The sequence below is a fragment of the Mustela putorius genome, unplaced genomic scaffold, assembly GCF_011764305.1.
Source record: "Mustela putorius furo isolate JIRA1106 unplaced genomic scaffold, ASM1176430v1.1 tig00003850_pilon_pilon_pilon, whole genome shotgun sequence".
Taxonomy (NCBI): Eukaryota; Metazoa; Chordata; class Mammalia; order Carnivora; family Mustelidae; genus Mustela; species Mustela putorius.
Genome location: NW_025422002.1, coordinates 7285584 through 7300557, shown reverse-complemented (window position 1 = coordinate 7300557; position 14974 = coordinate 7285584).

Below are 14974 nucleotides of genomic sequence, written 5' to 3'. Positions count from 1 at the left end.
TACCAGAGGACAGTCTCATATTCACTTTCCTTTCTTAGGCTCTTTGTGCCTAAAACTGTGCTTATGTACACATACACACACCAAAAAAAAAAAAAAAAAAAAAAAAAAAGCAAAAGTTGGTATCCAATGCTAATGCAGAAACCATTCATGACTTGGAGGAACACTATTAAATTTCTCCATCAGTTTTCTCTTTCTCTTCTTTAGGTTAAAAACAAAAAGCCTGGCATTCTACCTATTTCTTTCTTCCCAAGATTAATCTAAATGTGGCTTTCTTGCCAATTAGTAGGCAATAGATCCTTGGGCTCTTAAATTTGTTGTAGGGAATTAGCAATGGAATATGCTATCAGAATAGCAATGATAATGGTGTTTAAGGAAGAATGCAAGAAAATTCAAGGTAGACAATTTTTATAAAATTAAACCCTTATGTGTTTTTACTCTGGCCTTAAAGATAGATCTTTTCTACTAAAATAACTTCTGAAAGAACTCATTAGATTATATAGGCAAAGCACCAGATAAGACTAAATGAACGAATGTTACAGTAAGTTCTGCCATTACTACTTATAGGACCTAAAAAGGACCCTTTTTTTTTCTTTTTAATGTAATTTTTTATTTTTTATAAACATATATTTTTATCCCCAGGGGTACAGGTCTGTGAATCACCAGGTTTACACACTTCACAGCACTCACCAGAACACATACCCTCCCCAATGTCCATAATACCACCCCCTTCTCCCAAACCCCCTCCCCCCAGCAACCCTCAGTTTGTTTTGTGAGATTAAGAGTCACTTATGGTTTGTCTCCCTCCCAATCCCATCTTCTTTCATTTATTCTTCTCGTACCCACTTAAGCCCCCATGTTGCAACACCACTTCCTCATATCAGGGAGATCATATGATAGTTGTCTTTCTCCGCCTGACTTATTTCGCTAAGCATGATACGCTCTAGTTCCATCCATGTTGTCGCAAATGGCAAGATTTCACCCTTTTAAACAACTACAAAATGACAAAACTGACTACATAATCTCTGAATCTTTTCTCTTCCAAAATTTAATGATCAAGTAGTTCGAACTGTTAAATCTCACATATCTGGGTTTATCTGGAGAACAAGAACTAAAAATCTTATTAGTTCATATTGAACTTCTTTTGCAATTTTTTAAATTGTGGTTAGAACACTTATATGACTATCCTCTTGAAAAAATTTTAAGGGCACGGTGCAGTAATGTTAATTATAGGCATAATACTGTACAGCAGATATCTAGAACTTACTCATCTTGCATAAATGAAACTATATACCCATTGAATAGCAACTCTCCATTTCCCTCTCTCCTCAATCTCTGACAACCACCATCCTACTGTTTCTATGAGCTTTAATATTTTATTTTTTAAAGATTTTATTTATTTATTTGTCAGAGAGAAAGAGAGAGAGGGAGAACACAAGCAGGCAGAGCAGCAGGCAGAGGCAGAGAGAGAAGCAAGCTCCCCGCTGAGCAAGGAGCCAGATGTGGGTCTCAATCACAGGACCCTGGGATCATGACCTGAGCCGAAGGCAGCGGCTTAACCAACTGAGCCACCCAGGCATCCAGAGCTTGACTATTTTAGATACCTAAAGTATATCCAAGTGTGTATCTAAGTGTATCTAAGTGTATAAATGGAATCGTGCTATATTTGTCTTTTTGTGACTCGCTCATTTCATTCAGTATGTCCTCCTGGTTCATCCATGTCATTATATATGGCAATATTTCCTTCTCTTTTTTAGGCTAAATAATATTCTACAATATGTATAGGTCATATTTTCTTTATCCACTCATCTGTCAATGGACATTTAGGTTGTTTCCTTATCGTGGCTGTTGTGACTAATACTATAAATGAACTGGGAGGGCAGATATCTCTTTAAGATCCTGGTATCAGTTCTTTTGGATATATACCTAGAAGCGGGATTGCTAGAGCATATGGTAACCCTAATTTTAATTTTTTGAGGAATCCCCATACAGTTTTCCATAGTGACTGCACCAATTTAAATGACCAAAAGTATACAAATATTCCAATTTCTCCACATTCTTGCAAAAATGTGCTAGCTTCTGTTTTCTAAAAAATTTTGGTTAGTAAAATCATTAATTAATTTTAAAAATTTTGGAGAAAATTTTTTACTATTTAACTTCTTCTGGAATGCCTTTCTTTTTTCATACACACTGTCTAATAAATGAAGGTAGTTAAAGTGACTTGATTTTTTAAAAATATTTCTTCCACTAATAATCTTTGTATTTTCTTCTACACTTTAGAATCTAGAGTTATGGCTCTTAAGCCCATTCTAAATTTAGAACAAGCCTCATGATATGCAAAAAGAAATGGACTATGGAAAGAGCCTAGATGTCCATCAACAGATGAATAGATAAAGAAGACGTAGAATATGGTATACAATGAGAAAAACAGAGGATCATAGGGGAAGGAAGGGAAAAATGAAACAAGATGAAACCAGAGGGGGGCCTGAGTGGCTCAGTGGGTTAAGCCTCTGCCTTCGGCTCAGGTCATGATCTCAGGGTCCTGGGACTGAACCCCGCATCGGGCTCTCTGCTCAGCAGGGAGCCAGTTTCCCACTCTCTCTCTCTGCCTGCCTCTCTGCCTACTTGTGATCTCTGTCAAATAAATAAATAAAATCTTAAAAAAAAAAAAAAAGATGAAACCAGAGGAAGAGACAAACCATAAGAGACTCTTCACCTCAGGAAACAAACTGAGGGTTGCTGGAGGGGAGGGTGGTAGGAGAGATAGAGGGTGGCTGGGTGATGGACATTGAGAAGGTATGTGCTATGATGAGTGCTGTGAATCGTTTAACACTGATGATTCACAGACCTGTACCCCGAAACAAACAATATACTATATGTTTAAAAAAGAAAGAAAGAAAGAAAGAAAGAAAGAAAGAAAGAAAGAAAGAAAGAAAGAAAGAAAGAAAGAGAAAGAAAGAAAGAAAGAGAGAGAGAGAGAGAAAAGACGGACTCCGGAATTAGTATCTTTCTTGGTCAATATTGGTCTCATAGTGATGTTGAATGCATCTTGTCTTGTAACATGAAATCCAAACTCTGTACAACCTCTGTTTCAGTAAATGGGGTTGCAGTGGATAGTTATTTATTGTTTCAAACCATTTTCATAGTTAGTAATTTACTGGACATTTGTTAAGTATGTGAAAAGCACCATTTATTACTCTACTGGTCACTTCAGCCATATTCTATTGGCCAAAGCAAGTCCCAAGCCACAAAGCCAGCCTAGCTTCAAGAGACAGAGAGATAAATTCCACTTTTTAATGGGGTAAGCATGGATACAGAGGCAGAAACAACTGTGGTCATTTTTTCAATCAGTTCCTACATGACACTTTATTTCATGCCTAAGATCTTATCTTGACACTATATTCGGAGAGACCAGTTTCTCCTGCAAAGCTGCCATTGTTCAAAGTATACCCTCCAAATTCAAACTCCATCATTTATTTCTTACTCCCATACCAGACTTTTTGATGTCAGATTTTTATCTGATTATTTCCCACACCTGCATTCTCTTCTAACTGTGATACACCTACCTACCTGGTCTCTAAGCCCAAATGAACCAAATCAAATGACCTTCTCCAACATAGTACCTTCATTATCCTTTATGTTTGTCATGTATTGCATTCCCCTTTCTATTACTGGATGAGCTTCTATCTTGGCACTGACAAAACCATATATACAGTAAACAATTCTAAGATGGTCTTAATGTGAAGAATAAAGGCAAGTAGTAGGCAGTTAAGTTAGATGGAAAATAAGACTAATGGCTTGATAGTAACAACAGAGTAAAATCCAGTAGAATCTGCAGGAAGTCCCTAGGATGGAAAGAAATCAAGAGACAGGTGTGCTGATGGCACGAGTGCCAATCATGATTTCTAAAATAAAATGTAAGGGGAGAGGAACCTTATTGTTTGATCACTTTAGTAAACCCCAAGTCAAGGCTGAGAGGAGATGATGCAGAGTAACCTAGAAGAAAGAAAAAAATTAGCCTTGGTAAGTGCCAAGTCAACGATAATGCTTAATGCAGTCATTCTTAGGACAAAGTCAAAAGAATACATATTACCAAAAACTAGATATTTCATTTGTAGATTGTATAGCAGCTGTCAATTCCAATAAAGAAAGGCAGAGGACTGGGGGCTGTGAAAAGCAGCTACTTTGTTCTTACGGATAGCTCAGATATATGAAAAATTCAGACTTAATTATATTTTCATCAAGAACTCACTTTATCAGAAACTTGTGACCTAAAATATTCCTGCTTACTGGAATTATCATGGTGAACCAGAGAGTCATTTTCAGCTGGGCTAGCAAGTCACTGATGTGAACTTCAGGGGTACAAGTGAATTTTATGTCCTTTATTATCCAAAGAAAAGAACAGATTTATGGCCAACAATTTAAAGAGGAAATTTGCTAAAGAGAGGAGATGCAGCTTTTCTTTTTGAATAGTGACCACTGGGTAACTTGGTAACAACTCAGAGTCAGAAACAGAGAAGGAAAATTACTACATTAAGATTCAGTCAGGAATCAAGATGGTCAAGATGATGTAGTCTGGCCATAGTCACACATATGGAAGTCATGAGGTAAAAGGGTAGAAACTGGAAGGAGAGGCCTAGGGAAAAGTGTGCTTCATAGATATCTAATACAAACAAGCATTTCTTAGTCTCAAACCCTCTGTGGTCCCTAACAATCAGGGCAAACAATGCACCTACCCTGAAATCTCGAACACTAATGGTAGGGACATTCACAATTATAGAATTATGGATCTTATTGATGACCCACATTAGTCACCTAAATATCAATTATTAAAGTTACAAACAAGTTTAAATCAAGAATAAATGATATTCTTTAAATAAAATCTTAAAAAAAAATAAATGATATTCTAAACACAGATGATATAACATGTAAATATGTTTAGAACTTATTTATTCTAAACATAGCCAATTAGAATATGGTATAAACTTTACTTAATAACTCTTCTCTACCACATACCTTTTCATTTAATAACCAAAACATATTTAAGAAAGCCTCAAGATCTGAAGAGAAATCAGACGTCCTCCGTGTCTGTTCTTACAAACACATACCTGTAACATTAAGGCACCAGTATGCCCTAATCTCTTTCCATTTTATACATATATGAGAATTTCTAGTTCAGGACCTTGTTCTTCTAGAATATTTAGTATTGCAGAGTGAATGTTATTAACACAATTACTCAAGACAAATCCATTCTCAACTCAGTGACAATAAACTGACTACTGGGGGAAAAAGTTTTCAGCAAGTCATGGAAAAATTCTGTTAGATTAAAAAAACCTTTACATAATTTACCTTTTTAGTGTTGCAATCCATGTGTATATGTACTGACTATAATCACTTTCTAGAATCTTAATTTATTTCATCATTTGGTTAAACAATGATGCTGATAACCTTCGAGAAAAATGATTTTCTGGTTTTTTATCAAATAATGGGTTTTAGTATGTGATTAAAATATGTATAATCAGAGAAGAGATGATTGGAGAAGAAAAGGTTCTGAACATGTTTTCATTTGAAATATTTATCATCATCATCATCCATAAATTAATATGTATCTTTCTTACTTTTTGTTCTTTGCTTGAAATTGACTAATACATCTACTGCAAAGGGAACATCTTGGTTTCTTTGCTGGCTAAATGTTGAATTCATGATTGATAAGAATCCTTAACTTTAAGACCTATAATGCCTAGTTTAAAGTTTTACAGACATGACAATTAAAACATGATACTTTCTTAAAATTTATTTGTGTGTGTGTGCTCCAAAATTCATTGTTTTTTGCACCATACCCAGTGCTCCATGCAATACGTGCCCTCCTTAATACCCACCACCAGGCTCACCCAACCCCCCATCTTCCCCCCCTCCCAAACCTTCGGTTTGTTTCTGAGTCCTCAGTCTCTCATGGTTTGTCTCCCCCTCTGATTTCCCCCAACTCACTTCTCCTCTCCATCTGCCAATGTCCTTTGTGTCATTCCTTATGCTCCACAAGTAAGTGAAACCATATGATACTTGACTCTCTCTGCTTGACTTAATTCACTCAGCATAATCTCCTCTAGTCCCATCCATGTTGATACAAAAGTTGGGTATTCATCCTTTCTGATGGAGGCATAATACTCCATAGTATATATGGGCCATATCTTCTTTATCCATTCGTCCACAGAATGGCATCTAGGTTCTTCCCACAGTTTGGCGACTGTGGCCATTGCTGCTATGAACACTGGGGTACAGATGGCCCTTCTTTTAACTACATCAGTATCTTTGGGGTAAATACCCAGTAGTGCAATTGCAGGGTCATAGGGAAGCTCTATTTTTAATTTCTTAAGGAATATCCACACTGTTTTCCAAAGCGGTTGTACCAACTTGCATTCCCACCAACAGAATAAGAGGGTTCCCCTTTCTCCACATCCTTTCCAATACATGATGTTTACTGTCTTGTTAATTTTGGCCATTCTAACTGATATAAGGTGGTATCTCAATGTGGTTTTGATTTGAATCACCCTATTGGCTAATGATGATGAACATTTTTTCATGTTTCTGTTAGCCATTTGTATGTCTTCTTTGGAGAAGCATCTGTTCATGTCTTTTGCCCATTTTTTTGACATGATTATCTGTTTTGTGTGTGTTGAGTTTGAGTTCTTTATAGATCTTGAATATCAGCTGTTTGTCTGTACTGTCATTTGCGAATATCTTCTCCCATTCCATGGGTTGCCTCTTTGTTTTGTTGACTGTTTCCTTTACTGTGCAGAAACTTTTGATCTTGATGAAGTCCAAAAAGTTCATTTTTGCTTTTGTTTCCTTTGCCTTTGGAAACATGTCTTGAAAGAAGTTGCTGCGGCCAATGTCGAAGAGGTTACTGCCTATGTTGTTCTCTGTGATTTTGAAGGATTCCTCCCTCATGTTGAGGTCTTTCATCCATTTTGAGTTTATCTTTGTGTATGATGTAAGAGAACAGTTGAGTTTCATTCTATACATAGCTGCCCAATTTTCCCAGCACCATTTATTGAAAAGACTGTCTTTTGAAAAGACAGTCTCTTCAATATATTGTATATTTTTTCCTGCTTTGTCAAAGATTATTTGACCATAGAGTTGAGGGTCCATATCTGGGCTCTCTATTCTGTTCCAGTTGTCTATGTGTCTGGCTTTGTGCCAGTACCATGCTGTCTTAGTGATAACTGCTTTGTAGTAAAGCTTGATATCAGGCAACATGATGCCCCCAGTTTTGTTATTCTTTTTCAACATTTCCTTAGCAATTCAGGGTCTCTTCTGGTTCTATACAAATTTTAGGATTGTTTGTTCCAGCTCTTTGAAAAATAACAGTGGAATTTTGATTGGGATGGCATTGAAAGTATAGATGGCTCTAGGCAGTATAGACATTCTAACAATGTTTATTCTTCAGACCCATGAGCATGGAATGCTCTTCCATTTTTTTGTGTCTTTTTCAGTTTCTTTCATGTGTGTCTGTAGTTCTTCAAGTACAGATCCTTTACCTCTTTGGTTAGGTTTATTCCCAGATATCTTATGGTTCTTATTGCTGTAGTAAATGGAATCGATTCTCTAGTTTCCCTTTCTATATTTTCATTGTTAGTGTATAAGAAAGCAACTGATTTCTGCACATTGATTTTGTATCCTGCCACATTACTGAATTGCTGTATGAGTTATAGTAGTTTAGGGGTAGAGTCTTTTGGATTCTCCATATAAAGTACATGATACTTTTTTTTAAGATTGTATTTATTTATTGTATTGTATTTATTTTTTTAAAGATTGTATTTATTGTATTATTTGACAGAGCACAAGCAGGGGGAGCATTGGCAGAGGGAGACAGAGAAACAGGCTCCCTGCTCAGATCCATTCCACGACCCTGGGGGATCATGACCTGAGCCGAAGGCAGACACTTAACTGACTGAGCCACCCAAATACCCCAAAACAAGATGTTATTAATCATTATAATTTCATATTCTTTTATCAGAATGATGTAAGAATATGTGTATTTATGATTAAGAACTAAAAGTGAATGTGCAGGGACACATGGTTAGCTCAGTTGGTTAAGCAGTCAACTCTTGATTTTGGCTCAGGTCATGATCTCAGTGTCATCAGACCAAGCCCCATGTTGGGCTCTGCACTTAGCATGGAGTCTGCTTAAGATTCTCTTCCCACTCTCCCTCAGTCCCTCCATCACCCACCCCTATTCTCCTCCCCCTTCTTGTATGCCCCAGCATGCTCTCTTTTAAAAAAAAATTAATTAAATGATAAAGAAATAAATAGAAATGTATAAAACTAGAAATAATTAATATGTCTGAATGGTGAAATTAATGAGAAGCCTTCCCTCTCTTCTGTTAAATTATTTTAAAAGTTCTTGGAATACTGATTTTATATGAAAAATAAACTCTATTTGTAATATTACTCAAAAATCTAAAAGTATCCATTCCTGAACATTTATGTGTATGTGATGTTATACAAATGTTAATACAGTTGTCTTAAAACTAGAAGTAATTATTGTACATTAAAAGAAAATGATGAGCTGTTTTATATTACTAAAATAAAATGTGTAGGCTATGTGTATGAGAAAGCATGTATAATTAAGTCGTATATGTATAATTCAACTATATTTAACAATGCATCAGAGTTCTAGCAACTCCATATAACAGATCCCCAAACTCTGAAACAAAAATTGACTCTGAGCTAAATCTTGCTCTAAACTCCTATGCAAGCCAAAGGTTTAACTCTATCACTTCACAGTCTATTAACTCTTTGGTAGCTTATTATAATCTATAAACTTTCTTTTCTAATTTTCCAGTCCATGGCAGATTAAAAGTAGAGGATAGAATGATTTGGGGAAGAAATATGGGGCGGAAGAGGTTGGTGAAAATAAAAGAAAAGCAACAGCTGATAGTTTGATCCGTAAAAATAGAATTGGCCTGTGCATTATATCATCACCATAAAAGTAGCAAACAACAAAAATATCTAATACTACGCATTTCTTTTAGACTATATACCTTTAAACTATATACAAATAAGTAAAGATTTGCATGAATTATTTTGTTCTGGTTCTCAAACATGTAAGATATGTATAAATAATTATTACCTTTTTTTTAAAATGAGGATTGGAGAAGGAAACATAGCAAAAGTCACAGAGTTAGCAAGTTACAGAACTAGAATTCAATCTAGACATCTAGACAGTCAGCATTCAACATATTAATATTATAACTGTGATTAATATCTTTTGTGTAAGAAAGAATACAAATGTCCTTACAAATTTATTTGTGTTTAAAAGAAGTAATGCATAAGGACATAAGGTTCATTTAGCCAAAAAAACCTACATATGTGGCTACACATTTTCTAATCAATGAAACATTGCTGTATCTCTTCACTCACTCACTAATTTTTACTTCTAAGTTAAAACACAATTCATGTTAAATAAAATTAAATGATATTTTGAACAAAATGTATTTACACAACCAAGTATTTTTCTTTCCAAACACTTTAAATTCCTTTAAAAATTTCCAGAAACAGGATTACAGTTCTCTGAAGAGTTTTTAATAAAGTCTAAGTAGATGTTCTTGCATTAGCTTGTAAAATGCTGAGTCAAACACCAAGGGTAATTTAGTCTTGAGAACTTCTAAAAGAGTTATACAGTTAAGTCACCTCAGGGCCACATCCTATCTGCTAGTTCTATCTTATTACAGGCTTTTAAAAGAAAGTAACAGTGGCATTTTCTTTTTGTAGCCATATTCAGAAACTGGTAATAATAAAAGCATACCTGTGTTTGTGCAGTTGAATTTTTCAAGCATTAAAGCTTTTTGAAGTATACCCACCAAATAGGCAAAAGCTCTCTGTGCAATGGTATGTTTGTTGAAAATTAAGACAAGGTGACACTTAAGTGTAAGCAGTTGAATCATCTTGTTGGAGTTGATGAACTTCAAACTTTAATTTGCTGAATAGGTAATATTCTTAGGATGCCATTTGCCTAGTTTCCTGTAATATATTCTGACAATTTTGCAGCCAATTGGCTGAAATTAGTCTAAGTGTCTTAAAAAAGAGAGCGACTGAAAATAATTTTCCTTATAGAGAACATAACCTGAGCTCAGCTCTTGCTGCCAATTCCCAGGCACAGCTAGGAGAGGACGTTAAGCCATGTTTTACTGGTGGAATCAGCAAAGTCAGATATGCAGGAGTCACATGTAAAGGTGTGTCTTACTTCAACTGGGTTCAAGATCCAACTGAAACAGGTATCTACAGCCAGAGAAATGTAATGGAAACTGCCCTTTATTTATTTATTTTTTTAAGATTTTATTTATTTATTTGACAGAGAGAGAGGAAGGGAAGCAGGCTCCATGCTGAGCAGAGCAACCAATGCAGTGCTTGATCCCAGGACCCCGAGATCATGACCTGAGCCGAAGGCAGAGGCTTTAATCCACTGAGCCACCCAGGCTCCCCGGAACCTGCCCTTTAAAACAAAGAACAACAAATACCAACTGATACCTGAGAAGGAAAAGAGATGGTCATAATGTAACATGATTTATTATTAATGCTTGAATGTTCTTGAAGTCATGAACCGAGCTCACCTGGTTATCAGAAAGACCTTACAAAGTTTGGATTTGCTGTCATCACTGTCACTTGTGTTGAGATCAATGTAAGACATCATTATACACATATTATAGATGTCACTGGGTATCAGAACTGTGTATCCCTGATATTTTGGGGGTTAGCTAACTTACCTGCAAATACCTAGACTTGTTTGGTGTTTTTTTTTTTTTTTCCTATCAGCCAAAGTCTTTAAAAATGGAGTACTATGTTGAAACACCAAGAAAATAAAATAAAATAAAATTGGCTACATTAGAGCTGGTCTGATTGAGACAGATTGGAGGCTGGAACTTATCCTACCTAAACACCAAGGAAGCCTCTAAGAATTTTGTGACATAGAGAAAAACCACTAGACTGGATAATCTCAAATGTTTATGACCTTGTCCCTTTAACTGATGTCTGTTATACTGATCTGTTGTGATTTCAGAACCAGACTTGAGCACAGGAAAAAGAACAAGTTTGCCACATGTAACTCATATACTACAACAAGCAGTCATTTGAGTTGCCACTTTGGAGGCACCATAATTCTTGGACTGAATCATCCTTGTGGACCATGACTTTAGTTAATAAATATTAAACCTTTTTTTTTCTCCTTTAAGAGGCCACATGACTTTTTGTTGTTGTTGATAAGTGTCATCAGGTATACTACTAAATGTATCATCGGATTTTTCTCAAAACACTCATGCTTAGATTCTCAGAAACTTTGATTCAAAAAAAAAAATGCTTTTACTGATCATTTGTGAAAGAATCTAGGGGAAAAGTCAGATCTGTGAAGTGGAAAGGCAAATTTAAGACCTATTGGAAAGGAAAAGTTGTGCAATGGTACTAATTCAAAGGATTTTGTTTGTTTGTTTTTTAAGTTTCGATGGATTTTTTTTTAATTGAATGGATTTCAATCCTCATTTGATGCTTATTAGAATCACCTGGGGCTCTTTTAAAACATATATGCACTCAAGCTCCACCCTAGCAAATTAAATCTAAGTCTAGCAGGGTGTCCTAAGACACAGGTGCTTTGTTTTGTTTACACAAGTTTTAACTTCAGAATAGTTGTACATTTACAAAAGATAATTTTAAAACAAGTTTCAAAGATTAAATGTGTTGGAGGGGATATGGAGAAAGGGGAAGCCTCTTACACTGTTGGTGGGAATGTAAGTTGGTGCAGCCTCTTTGGAGAACAGTGTGGAGATTCCTCAAGAAATTAAAAATAGAACTTCCCTCTGACCCTGCAATTGCACTCCTGGGTATTTACCCCAAAGATACAGATGTTGTGAAAAGAAGGGCCATCTGTACCCCAATGTTTATAGCAGCAATGGCCATGGTCGCCAAACTATGGAAAGAACCAAGATGCCCTTCAACGGACGAATGGATAAGGAAAATGTGGTCCATATACACTATGGAGTATTATGCCTCCATCAGAAAGGATGAATACCCAACTTCTGTAGCAACATGGACGGGACTGGAAGAGATTATGCTGAGTGAAATAAGTCAAGCAGAGAGAGTCAATTATCATATGGTTTCACTTATTTGTGGAGCATAACAAATAGCATGGAGGACATGGGAAGTTAGAGAAGAGAAGGGAGTTGGGGTAAATTGGAAGGGGAGGTGAATCATGAGAGACTATGGACTCTGAAAAACAATCTGAGGGGTTTGAAGTGGCAGGGGGGTGGGAGGTTGGGGTACCAGGTGGTGGGTATTATAGAGGGTACGGGTTGCATGGAGCACTGAGTGTGGTGAAAAAATAATGAATACTGTTATGCTGAAAATAAATAAATTAAAAAATAAATAAAAATAAAAATGACTAAATAAATAAAATTAAAAAAAATTTAAAGTCTCCCTATACCCCATACATACTTTCCTCTATTATTATCTATAATGATGGATATATTTCCACTACCCCCTATAATATTATAAAATAATATTATATTAACACTAATATGATACATTTGTTATAATTTGTATACTAAAAGTGATGCATGGTTAACAATTAAAGCAGCCTATAGCTATCACATTTTCCTAGTTTTTACCCAATGTCCTTTTTTCCATTCCAGGAAACCACATTACATTGACTCATCACGTCTCCTTATGCTTCTATTGCCTATGACAGTTTTTCAGATTTTCCTTGTTTTTAATGACTTTGACAGTTTCAAGGAATACTGATTCATTTCGCAGAATGTCCCACAATTGAGATTTGCCTGATTTTTGTTTTTCAATAATAAACTGAAGTTATGGGCTTTTGAGAGAAAAACCACAGAGGTAAAGTGCCATCCTCACCATATCACATCAACAGTACGTGTCATCCACATGACCTTACTATTGACATTGACTTTGATCATCTGGCTGAAATACCTGTCTATCAGGTTTCTCAGTGTAAAAGTACAATTTCTTCCACCTTTGTTACTACACTCTTCAGAAGGAAATCATCAGCCCATAATTACAGAGAAGGTAGTTAGTTTTCCATGTCTTGGAAGTGGAATATACATAAATTATTTGGAATTCCTCTGCTCAGCAATTTGAGTTTTTATTTTTGTATTTATTTATTTAGTTATGTAGTCATTTAATTATTTATAGTAGTTTGGACTGATGGACACTTACTTTATATTTTGGGTTATACTTCAATATCACATTTATTTTGTTCTAATTGTTGCAAGATAGGCTATTGAGAGCTCTTTCATTTGGCTCCTCTGTCCCTTTTACATAACCCATCATTTTGTTTTTTGAGCTTTAGACTCATCTGCATATTCATTGCCCCAGCCTTACAGTCAACCATTTCTCCAAGAAGCCCTGGTTCCTTTTATTGGAGCATGGCATTAGAAACCAACACCTGGGAGTATGGTATGCCCATTGCTTCTGAAGTGTTGTTGCTTCTAGGACCTCTCAGAGAACAGAGCTAGAAATTACATGTGTGCATTACTAACCCATATAACTAAACTAAACATGAGTTCATGCTGGTATCTCTAGCTCTAATTCATTACCCTGTGGCTCATTCCAGCCTTCTGCCCTTTGCTTATCTAAACCAGTATTGAGAAACTTGGATCCAGTCATTCACCATCTATTTACTTAATGGTTTGATTCCACTGTATATGTGTAGAAGTTTCAGGATTATTAACTAACTTTACTAACTAGAGTAAAATGTTTCTATATAGTTTGTATTACCTTTTGTCCTTAGTCTATACTTAATTCCAAAGTTACTTAGTGCAGCACCTTTTCCCTCCAACTTATTCGGTAAAGTTATGTATTCATTATACAGTTAGATTCTTTGTTTACAGTCAACATCCCATCTTGGGATTCTCTGATCTCATAATTGGTGTTTTCAGGTTTTCATACAGTAGGGTTCAGAGTTTGAGCTGTAAAATTTTGTGGGTTTTGACAAAGGCACAGTGTCAAGTATATACTAATAAAATTAAGAATATTTCTACCACTTTAAAAAATAAAATGATTTTTTAAAAGCATATTAGGGGATTCTAGTGTGCATCCAGAACTAAGAGCTAGACTTTTCTGTTTAGCCAGGTTGTAGTGTATCCAAGAAGTTAGTTTTAGTGTTTTGGATTTTTTTGTTTTTCTGTTTAAGTTTTTTGTTTGTTTTAACTCAAAATCTAGAATACTGTGTTTCTTACTTAGTGACTTGCCAAATTAGCTAACTTCTCTATCTGGATGAAGTATCCCCTCACAGAGCATTTCAACACCTGCTTTAGAGTGGTTTGAGGACTTATATGGATTTTTGAAGGTAAAGCACAATGACAAAAGTTGAAAAGGAGTATGTGTTTAGTAAATGTCAGCCATTATTGCATTGTTTTCATTATCACCTCTTTTAGTCAGTAGTTACTCCAATCTAGTTTGTCAAAGTTGTCCCCATGGCTTCTTAACATGCCTTACAAAGACAGACAAATAGAGGTAAGTCTTATGTTTTTGCTTTTAAATTTTTATGCATTCTACATTAGACATTAACTAGGTTGCTGCCTAGAATCATCTGAGTTGATAGAAAACTTCTGATGCCTCATCTGCAGCCAGAGTCACTAAATGATTATCTCTGATAGTGGTGGTGGGGAGAGAAACTGCCTTCACTTGCATGCACAGTGGGAACATTCCTCCTCTACTCCAACCCCGTATCTCTCTGACTCAAGTTTGAGAAAATAATTTAAGATGTTAAAATATTACCAAAAAGCTGAATGTGCCCATGAGTCACAGAAAACAACGATTATAGTTGTGATGAGTAACTTTCCCTAACTATAAACATGTTTCCAAATCCAATTCTCAGTACTGTGTTTCATTCCAATCATTAGTGTAGTTAAGGTAAGGACAACTAAAGTCTCTGTCCTATAGGTTTTTCCAGATCATATGACTGACT